Source organism: Lactuca sativa, chromosome 6 (assembly GCF_002870075.4).
Source record: "Lactuca sativa cultivar Salinas chromosome 6, Lsat_Salinas_v11, whole genome shotgun sequence".
Classification (NCBI taxonomy): Eukaryota; Viridiplantae; Streptophyta; class Magnoliopsida; order Asterales; family Asteraceae; genus Lactuca; species Lactuca sativa.
The window spans coordinates 26300998-26312708 of NC_056628.2; the positions used below are offsets into that span (position 1 = coordinate 26300998).

At 33.9% G+C, this 11711-nt stretch overlaps 1 non-coding gene across 1 annotated transcript; it reads right to left on the reverse strand.

Annotated features, from left to right (window-relative positions):
• Positions 1-6110: 6110 nt before the first annotated feature.
• LOC111895230 (small nucleolar RNA R71) lies at positions 6111-6217 on the reverse strand. The gene has a single exon (XR_002851499.1). It is a non-coding gene; the product is annotated as a small nucleolar RNA R71 (small nucleolar RNA).
• Positions 6218-11711: the final 5494 nt, after the last annotated feature.

An 11711-nucleotide genomic window follows, 5' to 3' on the forward strand; every position in this document is an offset into this window, starting at 1 on the left:
TATTATTATTATTATTATTATTATTATTATTATTTTATTAAGATTATGAAAAACATACTTATTTTGAGTAAGATTTTGGAAAACCATTTATAAAGGAGCATTAGACTTAAAAGACTTATTTTTTACCTTACATTTTGTTTAAGTTTTGTTACATTTGATCTATATATTTAAATATTAGATTTATTTTAGGCTTTATATTTAGTTAAGTAATCGATTTAAATATATATATATATATATATATATATATATATATATATATATATATATATATATATATATATATATATATATATATATATATAGAAAAAACATCATAAATGGTCCCTCTGGTTTTCTCAAATCTAAAGTTTAATCCCTGTGATTTAAAACCATCAAAGATGGTCCCTATGCTTTCAAAACTTTTGACGATTGGTCCTTATTACTAACTCCGTTAAGTTTTGTCCGTTAACTGAAGGGCACTTTCGTCATTTTACTACCACAGGGACCATTTATGATGTTTTTACTTAATTAAAAAAATGAAATAATAAAAAGGGTCTCTCTCTCTCATAAACACAAACAAAAACATAAACATACATACATACATCAGTGATAAGGCACCATATCTGTATATTAACTTCATTTTTGTTTGAAATTCGAACCAAAACAAACACCTATGTTCCAGTTCTTGTTCGTGTGTGTCTGTTGGACCCCCTCTACTTCAATAACGGTCCATATTTGTTGGACTCCATCTCTATTTGACTCTCTTTATGTTCTAAAGGAAACCGATATGGGTTTTTTCGGGTTCTTATCACCCGAAGGTGGTGATGAGGCGGCTACTGGTGGCAGAGGGAGTGGTGGCGGTGTGGATTCGTGTGTATCGAACACCCTTCTTCTATGTATTCGTTCTCATAATCGATCGATACCTATCAAAGAATCACATGTATCAAACTAGAAATTGGACCCAAAATTTCATCACTTATGTAGTGAAGTGGGATTGGTGGCTCAGATGGGATTAAAAAGCGATGATATGGTTTCACGTTTGGGTTCATTATGATTAGGTTTTCAGGTGAAAAGAGGAAGGGTTTTGTGTCTCTGTGATCAAATATTGGAGACATTAGTTGTAAGCTGAGGTGTTCTTTGAATGAAGGTTCGTAATATCCATAATTTTGCATGTATAATCAATCATCATCCATGGGAACTACAAAAATACCATACGAATCATATGTTTTGTGTTATTCAAGATAAAATAAAAATTCCATTCAGTTTCTAAGGAATTAGCTATGGAAATATTAAGAGGAATAAGCAAAACAGAGACAAACATAGGAGGCATGTTGATTCGATTATTAGAAGAAAAAGTAATTTTCGTTTGGATTTAGTGTGAACATGGTGATTCAATCAATACAAAACCTAATTGCATCAACGAATAACAGTTCAATAATCAAATCGTACCATAGGAAGATGAAAACAACAAAGAGATTTATAAAAATCAGATTCACAGCGGAGAGATTTACATACCGTGAGTGCCTATTTCATAGTAATTGGAGCGTTAGTAGCCGCCATGGTGATGGCGAAGAGATAAAAACGATGGCAAATCATATATATATATATATATATATATATATATATATATATATATATATATATATATATATATATATATGAACTATGAGATACTTGATGTGGTTGAATCGCCGACAAACGAATTCCGGCCTACCGGACAAACAAACACTTGACAATATCCCGGAGGTGATAGATCTAGAGAGAAGAAGAAAAAAAGGAGAAAGAGAGTATGTGGAGTCTGGTTTTTCTAACAGTCGAAGACGTTGAAAGCCACAAAGAGAGAGAGAGAGAGAGAGAGAGAGAGAGAGAGAAAAAAAACTTTTATATATTTAATTATGTTTAATTTTTTTTTTTAAATATAAGAAAACATCATAAATGGTCTCTGTGGTGGTGAAATGACGAAAATATGCTTTAGTTAACGGACAAACTTAACGGAGTTAGCAAAAAAGACCAAACATCAAATTTTTTGAAAACACAGGGACCATCTATGAGTGTTTTAAACCACGGGGACTAAACTTCAGATTTTGGATAACCAAAAAGACCATTTATGATGTTTTTTCATATATATATATATATATATATATATATATATATATATATATATATATATATATATATATATATATATATATATATATATATATATATATATATTATAAAAAAATATAAATTTTAAAATTTGTTATCAAAACTTTCAAAATTACAAAATAACACTATTATAAAACATTATAGTTACATAATATTTTATCGTTTTTTATTAATTATTTATATATGTGCATATTTTTCATCTTTTATAGGTTTGGCAAAAAATACTAGACAAAGTTTTGTTTAAATTTTACTTTTTTTTTGGCATTAAATGTCTATTCATATTGTAAAATTTTATCAATATTTTTATTAATTTTAATAATAATGTTAAAATATGACATATGATAGTAAATGATAAATTATACGAGTTGGCTTAAAAAAACTAAAGATATATAAATTATAAATTAGTTAACTTTAGAGAAAAAAAAAGACTTAGAAAAGGTTAATAATTAAAGAAACTATCTTATAAAAACTTCTTCCGACAATGCAAAAATGATTAGGTGAAAATGAAAAAGCTTTTGATAAGTTATCTCTATTGTAGAGGTGCTCTAATAAGACGACAATCTTCAAGTATTAGTCTACAATAAAAGTGTAATTTTGGTTTTGTTTGCATAGTTGAAAAAATATACATAAGGTATTATTTTATAAAGATATTATTCATTGAAAGGAAGTATCATCGATAAGTAACAAACTAGTCATTTTGATATAATGATGGTAATCTGTATACATAATATTAGTTCGGTTATCTTTTAATAAAACTTCTTTCATTTTCTTTTAAATACTTATGTATTTAAAAAAAAAAAGTTTACTACATAATAAAAGTTTAATATATATATATATATATATATATATATATATATATATATATATATATATATATATATATATATATATATATATTAAACTTTTATTATGTAGTAAACTTTTTTTTTTTTAAATACATAAGTATTTAAAAGAAAATGAAAGAAGTTTTATTAAAAGATAACCGAACTAATATTATGTATACAGATTACCATCATTATATCAAAATGACTAGTTTGTTACTTATCGATGATACTTCCTTTCAATGAATAATATCTTTATAAAATAATACCTTATGTATATTTTTTCAACTATGCAAACAAAACCAAAATTACACTTTTATTGTAGACTAATACTTGAAGATTGTCGTCTATATATATATATATATATATATATATATATATATATATATATATATATATATATATATATTAGTCATATTGTAAATTTTAAGAGGTACAACATACAAAACTTTTTGTACAAATCAATTATAAATAACAAAACCATTAACACTTATCAAAATTTTGAAGACTTAAATTAAAAAAAAGTTATTAAAAAATTAATATGAAGCAAAATAACAGTTTTAAAATATTAAATTCATCAATATAAGTTAATTTATATTTTCTAAACTAGATACAGATAATCATTAATTTACATCAAATGTATAAACATACAATATAAATATAAGTTATAAGCATAAATATTTTGATTAAGAGTGATAATTTTTGTTATTACATAATAACTAATAACAAAATCTAATAATTATTTTCCCGTAAGAAAACTATTCGCCAAAAAATATATTTATCGCCGCTGCTTTGTGCGGGCACACATCTTGTGTGTGTGTGTGTGTGTATATATATATATATATATATATATATATATATATATATATATATATATATATATACATATATGATATTGCCATATTTATATATATTTTTAGGCAATATTTTAATATTTTGGTTATTTTCAAAGATAAATGGTACTTATAAGATTGAATTATGTTTTGCAGCCAAAATAAGCAATCTTGAAGAATAAGGAACAAAAGCGACAAGTGGAAGAACTTTGGAGGATTGAAGAATTAAAAAGAAGAAAATCCTAGCGAAAAGCTAAATCCATGTCGTGGACTTCACTTACACGATATGGAGATGGTGATTCTAGAAGATGAGTATGCGAGAAGTCAAAGTCCTTGCCCGATTAGGATTAATCTAAATTTACGAAGTTGAGTCCTCATACACTACGTGGAGCATAAAATCACGAAACTATATAAATCCTTGGTGTTTTTACGATTTGGGAGGTAGGTTGCAGAGTTTGGAAGGTTAGAATACGAATTCCAGAAGACAATAAGGCAGAGAACTTGAGTATTAACACCCAAGGAAGAAGAAGGAGTTGAAGATCATAATTTTCTCCTTTAATTTGGTACAGTTAACTATGTCTTATTTAATTCATATTGTGTGCTTGATTGCAGTCATGAGTATCTAAATCTAGTTACTTCTGTTTAACTAGATGAAACTTGAACTCATGAATTAGTTATTTGATTATTGATTTTTCTAGTTAGTTATATACTTGTATTTGATTGTTAATACCTAGCATGCTAAATTTGATACTTGAATTGCTTGAATTCATATTTTGTGTAGCTTAGTGATTATTAATTTACATGAACTTGACACCTAGTAATTTAGTGATCATTAGATTACTAGAGCTAGGATCGAACCAATCTTAGTTAAGTGATTAAAGTAACAGAATTGGTTGTGTTGGACATCATATATTGTGACCATAATATTGTGTTTGCTTAATCAATCTTACATAGCTCCAATCATCGTTAATAATTGATTATGTATTAAATTATGTGTGACCATGCATAGCTCTACATGAATTAATTAATTCAACATTGGTAAATTTGGACTCAAAGTACTAAACAGAAGTGTTTTAAGTAATTGATTGAATTAGTTAGTTAAAGAATTAAGTTTGTCTGAACTTGTAAAATCAGATAAATACCATTTAAACTTTTGCTTTTATTTTTAGGTTAATTTAGAAGTAATTAGATTAATTAGCTAAACCGTTCCTTGTGTTCGATACCTGCCTTTTGAGCCATACTATTTTCAACAAGGTACATTGTCTTAGGTAATAATTAGTTCATTAGTTGGATAAACTAATGCATAAATATAATTAATTTTTACGACATCAAGTTTTATGCGCCGTTGCCGAGGAACGACTATTAAGCTAAAATTTATTTGCTTTAGATTAATAGATCATTTTTTGTAGGGTAAAACCTGCAAAAATTTAAATTTTGAGCATTAGTTATTTTTACTGAAGTCACGACGTGGGCCTTAAGCTCACGTCATGAATTCGGTTAGTTCACGTTTTTTTTTATTATTCATTTCTGTTTAGATTTTCTACGACAACACGATGTAGTAGCTTTTGCCACGTTGTGGTAAACAGTCAGTAGAAATTTTTAAGTAGTTTTGTTCATTTTTACGTTTTTATTTTTTTTATTGCAGTAGTACAGGACTCATGGATCCAACACACCATTGATACCACCTCTTGAAGATCTAGAGTTAGCCCTTCACAAGAAGATGGATAAAAACACAGGAACCAATCCACCAAAGAAGTCACCTTTTAAAGATCTTAAGTCAGTTTTTAGAAAGAAGAAGGGGAAGAATGTGGGTGAATCAAGCAATTCCGCAAAGAACGAATACAAGTTAGAAAGCTTCAAGAAAACTCCGAATCTTCATGAATCCGATTTTGAAACAGAAACTGATAAAGAATGAAGCAAAACCGAAGACGAGCCGAAAAACGAGATGGCAAACATTGCGGATATGTCTAGGGAGGCGTATCAGAAGATAATTCGAGAAGACATCGGTCCCGATCTAGTGCATCCTATAATTCCCGCTGCAACAACATTCGAGCTGAAGGGACACATTCTGTATGCACTTAAAGAAGTTCCATTTTCCAGGAAAGATCATGAGGATGCTTACAAACACCTTGACGAAGTCAATGACATTGCTGAATACTTCAACATCCTAAATGTCCTACGCACTACAATTTTACTTAGAATGCTACTTGTCACATTCAAGGGAGCTGCAAAAGATTGGTTGAAAGCACTTCCACCCAGTACAATTACTACATGGGCACAGATGCATGAGAAATTTCTAGAACACTTTTGCTCACCTTCCAAAGTTGTTAAACTGAAGAAAGCAATAGCTAATTTCGAGCAACAACCGGGGGAGTCACTCTACGAGGCATGGGAGCGCTATAAGGGATTGATAAGAAATTGTCTCCAAAATGATTTAAATAAGCAAGAAGAAGTATCAATCTTTTATGATGGGGTTAATGTCATGGAAAGACAATTCCTTGATTCTCAAGGACCGCTAACCAAGAAAAATATAGCGGAAATCAAGGAACTAATTGAAGAGTTTTCCAAGCATTCGTGTGAGTATCAGAATCCTAGACATGATGGAGCAAAAGGAACCGGGGGAGGCAATTCTGAAGATATGGTTGCTGTTCTAGCTATGCTAAACACTATGGACCGGAGGATGACGAAAATGGACCAATCCATATATGCTTTGAGAGTTGGTTGTGAAAGATGCAATGGTCCCCATCTAACCAAAGATTGCCATTTGGATGAGCACGGGAACAAAAAGGCTCAAGTTTGTTACTCAAGCAGAGACAAATATGAGGAAGATTGGAGGAAGCCAAAGAAAGAGCGATTTCCATACGATGAATACAAGAGAAAAAAGAAGAAAAGTATAGGTAACTTGATTGAGGCCTCTATAAAAAAGAGCAACCACCTGAAAAGATGGTCGATTTGGAGTCCTTACTTACAAGATTCATGGAGGCTTCGGAGAAAAGACATAATGAAACTGATGCAGTGATAAGAGACCATCAAATGCTTATGAGAGACCAACAAGCTTTGTTGAGGAATCATCAAGCATCAATCTCCAACATCGAAGCTCAACTTGGCCAATTAACAACTTTGGTTAATGAAAGACTTTCTCCAAAGATTCCCGAAAAAAAGCCTCAACTGTAAGTTCTGGTAATTGAAACTCTAGAAGTTGAGCCACATCAGCCCAGACCAAACCCAAAGAAGTTAAAAGTCAAGGAAAATAAGATTGTTGAATTACTGAGACCACGACGTGGATATTCAATCTCCACGAAATGGAGACAGTCTGATTAGAAACTTTTTGATAATACGCAAGCTTTTCGTCCTCCCTTACCATTTCCATCTCAGGAAAGAATTCATCCACTGGAGCAGAAACATCTGAAGTTCATGGAGCAAGTAAAGGGTATTCTAATAAATACTCCTTTTATCGACTCATTATCCAAAGTTCCATAATATGCTAAGTTTTTGAAACAATTACTCGATACCCGCCAACAATTGGAGAAGAATGCCAAGGTGACCCTTAGTGAGAAGAGTTCAAAAGTGATAATGGGTGAGCTACCAAAGAAAATGGGAGATCTTGGATGTGACATCCCCTAATTTCTCGGCTAGAAAAGACCGATTTAATTTATGCTTTTTAAAATAAAATCAGAGAAATCTTTTTAAAATATGTTGCGGAATTGGTCCCCAAACAACATATGATAAAAGTTTAACAAAATCCTTCATTAAGAAGGTATATATTTTCCATATATATCAAAACCTCGGGATGTCATGTTCCGATACAGATCAAAAGCATAAACAAGACATTATAAGCCTTTCAACAGTTATTTACAACTACTGGCCTATAATCCAAAAATCTCTCATCGTCCTCCGACTATGCTCGGGGTCCACTTCCTGTAACATAAAAAGCTGAGTGGGTCAGGCTTGGGAGCCTGGTGAGCATATAGGGTTTTCAACCCACAATAATAATAAACTTACTAAGTTCATCAATCAACAATAACCCTGATTACCCATTCCCGTTATCCTTACTTTATGTCCCTAAACACTTATTACAAGGGACCTAGCCTAAAGAATATCATCGGGATGGACACTACTGCTAAGGGGTTTCCCCAGCCATACATGTCCTAAAGGCAACCATGAGGGGGATGGAGTACAGCGAATGAACACTCTCAGTTCATTAACACCTACAGGTTGCGGACCTGCTAATGTTTCCCACTGGACTGTCTAGAAAGTCCGTGGTCGTCATCCAAACTCCGCTAGATGACTGGATCTCAAAACACATTGAGGCCTCTCCTCAATTTTATTTTATCACACATCACTATCTACCCATGTTCTACCCAAGATATTTGTAGATAAAGATACTTATAAAGTTTAAAACTTGTATAAAACGTCAACTCAACAGTCACCTTAAATAAACAATTAATATATTTACACATAGCACGTATTATAAGGTAAGTACTTCATATCTATGTGTAAAGTGAAAGTGACTATACACTCACATGATTTGGTGATAATCGGGCAACAATTCGTTTCCTAAAACAATCGTTTCTAATAAAACCGAGCGTTTTATTGAGAAGTCGGGCTTTGTAAAAGTCAGTCTTCGAAACCGAAAAGATAAATTTTCCGGGCTTCTCGGGCACTTCGTGGCGTATTCCGGAGTTTACAATCGATACCGGGGCTTCGCGGGATGTTAAGATGAAAGAAATATGGGTTTATGGGCTAAAATTGACAATTTTCCAAAGTATACCCGGGAGGTCTCGCACTCTTCTATTTATAGGGGCGAGGCTTCTGATCGGATAGTCAGGAGGGAAGACACGCGTCGCAGATCCGAAGCTCGCAGAGGAGGTGGCTCGTACATGGCTCACACATGGTCTGCGCATGCGAGGGCTCGCTGGCAGTCTGTGATTGGACCGAGGCGTGTGTCTGATGCGCAGGTGGTCAACATGTGTGAAGGTCTCAGTGGCACTCACTGATTAGACCGCAGAGTCGTATCACACATGCGAGGCTCGGATGATGAGTCAGAAGCGAGGCGTCGGAAGATCATTGAACCGCACCCTCGGTCCAATCAGCAAGCGACACGCGGGTCGGATCATGTGGATTGCATGCGAGGATCACGTGGCTACTGTTCATGCGATGTGACTCATCAATTTTGGACACGTGGCACTTTTTCAGCGAGGGTGACGTGGCAACTCGTGACTATGCTAATTTTCTCGATTTTCGCGCCAAAACTTCTAAAATCCATAACTTTCGCACACGAGGTCCGTTTTTGACGTTCTTTATATGCACGCGTAGCTAAAATTATGCTCTACAACTTCCATTTAGACTTCGTCGGCTAATTTTGAATTTAATTTTTATATTATTATTTTTAACAGACGGAGATAGGAAATCCGTTAAAAATTCATAACTTCTTCATCCGACGTCCGTTTTCGTTAGACTTTTTACCGTTGTGCTCTTAATGACGAGACCTTCAATTCTCGTTTAGGTTGTATTGGCTAAAAATCGCTCGATCTAAAATTCGAGTTTTTAGCTGTCTACTGCTAAGCTGAAACTTCGAAAAATCATAACTTCCTCATACGAAGTCAGATTTGGGCGTTCTTTTTATCGAACTTCTCGGTTTAATGAATACTATGACTTTCGTTTAGATCACTAAGGATAAAAAGTAGTTTATCGAAAACTCACTTTTTACGACATTCAGCACCGTGTCGGTTTTGTCGCGAAACTTCGACAGATCATAACTTCTTCGTTATAACTCAGATTTTGGTATTCTTTATATCCCCGAAATCCTTGTTTCGACCACTACAAATTTATGTAAAGATATCGGGCTTATCTCACACTTTAATTTTGATGCTCATTTTTATTCTTAATTAATTAAGCCCTAATAATGCTATTCTTAATTAATTAAGCCCTAATAATTAAGCATAAAACACATAATTCACATAATATTTACATAATTCCTTTTCATTTCTTCAAAATGAGTTACAAAGGTTAACCTAGACTATCAAGTCAATATAAATGCTTAGGCTAGAAACACGAGTGTTACAATTCTCTCCCCCTTAGGATGATTCCGTCCCTGGAATCATATATCACCAAACAAATGCGGGTAGCGACTCATCATGTCACTCTCCGTTTCCCAAGTGACATTTGGTCAATTCGTATGTTTCCAGCGCGCAAACACTAAATCGACCATCTTGCGTCGTAACTTCATAGTCTTACGGTCAACGATTGCCTCAGGTTCTTCGATCAACCTCTTGTTTTCATCCAACCTTAACTTAGAAATCGGAATTATGTCGGGCACATCTCCCGTGAATTTTCTCAAGTAACACACATGAAAGGTGTTATGAATACCCTCCAGTTCTTCCGGTAACTCTAGCTTGTAAGCTTGATTCCCGATCCTCTGAAGAACTTTAAATGGTCCAATAAACCTTGGACACAACTTCCCTCTTTTACCAAATCTTATAAGTCCCTTCCACGGCAAGACTTTAAGTAAAACTGAATCTCCAACATTGAAGGATATCGGTTGTCTTTTCTTGTCAGCATAACTCTTTTGTCGATCTTGAGCAGCTAACATCCTTTCCCTTATCACTTTCAACTTTTCAGCAGTCTCATGGACTATTTCAGGTCCTATGAACTGCTTTTCTCCAGCTTCCAGCCAACATGATGGCGTTCGACATTTTTCCCCATACAAGGCATGATAAGGTGCCATCCTAATGCTTGAGTGGAAACTATTATTATAGGAGAATTCTACTAAAGGTAAGTGTTCATCCCAATTACCTTGAAATTCTAGGGTACATGCTCTCAGCATATCCTCCAACGTTTGAATCGTTCATTCGCTCTGACCATCGGTTTACAGATGGTAAGCTGTATTCAAACACAACTTGGTACCCAATTCCTCTTATAGACTCCTCCAAAACCTTGAGGTAAAACGACTGTCACGATCGGATGCAATCGTTAGCGGAACACCTTGAAGCCTCACAATTTCCTTCACGTAAGAATTTGCAAGTTTATCCATAGACCATTTCTCTTTGGCTGCTATGAAATGCACACTCTTAGTGAAGCGATCAACGACCACCCAAATCATGTCGTGACCGTTCCTTGTTCTGGGCAGTTGAGTCACAAAATCCATGGTGATGTCTTCCCATTTACCCCTGGGTACTGGTAAAGGTTCTAAACTCCCATACGGTTTCTGATGTTGTGCCTTAACCCTAGCACAAGTTACACACTCGGCCACATACCTAGCAACATCAAGCTTCATCGTCGGCCACTAGTAATAGGGTTTTAGGTCCCTATATATTTTCATATTGCTGGGATGAATCGAGTACATGGTCTTGTGAGCTTCTTCCATCAGAAGATCTCTTACTCATCCCGTCTTAGGTACAAAGAATCCTATCTTTGAATACCTTCAATCCCTGACCGTTTATATCAAACACCAACGTTTTACTCAAACATTCCTCCTTCCGGTCATTTTTCTCTAAAGCTTCCTCTTGAGCTTTCTTTATACTTTCCACAATTGTAGAGACAACTTCAATTCTCAACGCTCTTGGCCTTTTCTTTTCGAGGTTCACCTTCCGACTGAGAGCATCAACATCAACATTTGCTTTACCAGGGTGGTAAAGTATCTCACAGTTGTAGTCCTTGAGTAACTCTAGCCAGCGTCGTTGCCTCATGTTTAATTCCTTCTGATTAATGAGATGTTGAAGACTCTTATGATTAGTGAAAAGTTTATACTTTGTGCCATAAAGATAATGCCTCCATATCTTTAGGGTGAATACTACCGCTGCCAACTCCAAATCGTGAGTGGGGTAGTTCTTTTCATGTTCCTTCAATTGCCTTGATGCATATGCTATCACTTTATCCCTGTGGGTCAGAACACAACCTAACCCAACTCCAGATGCATCGCTATAAACTG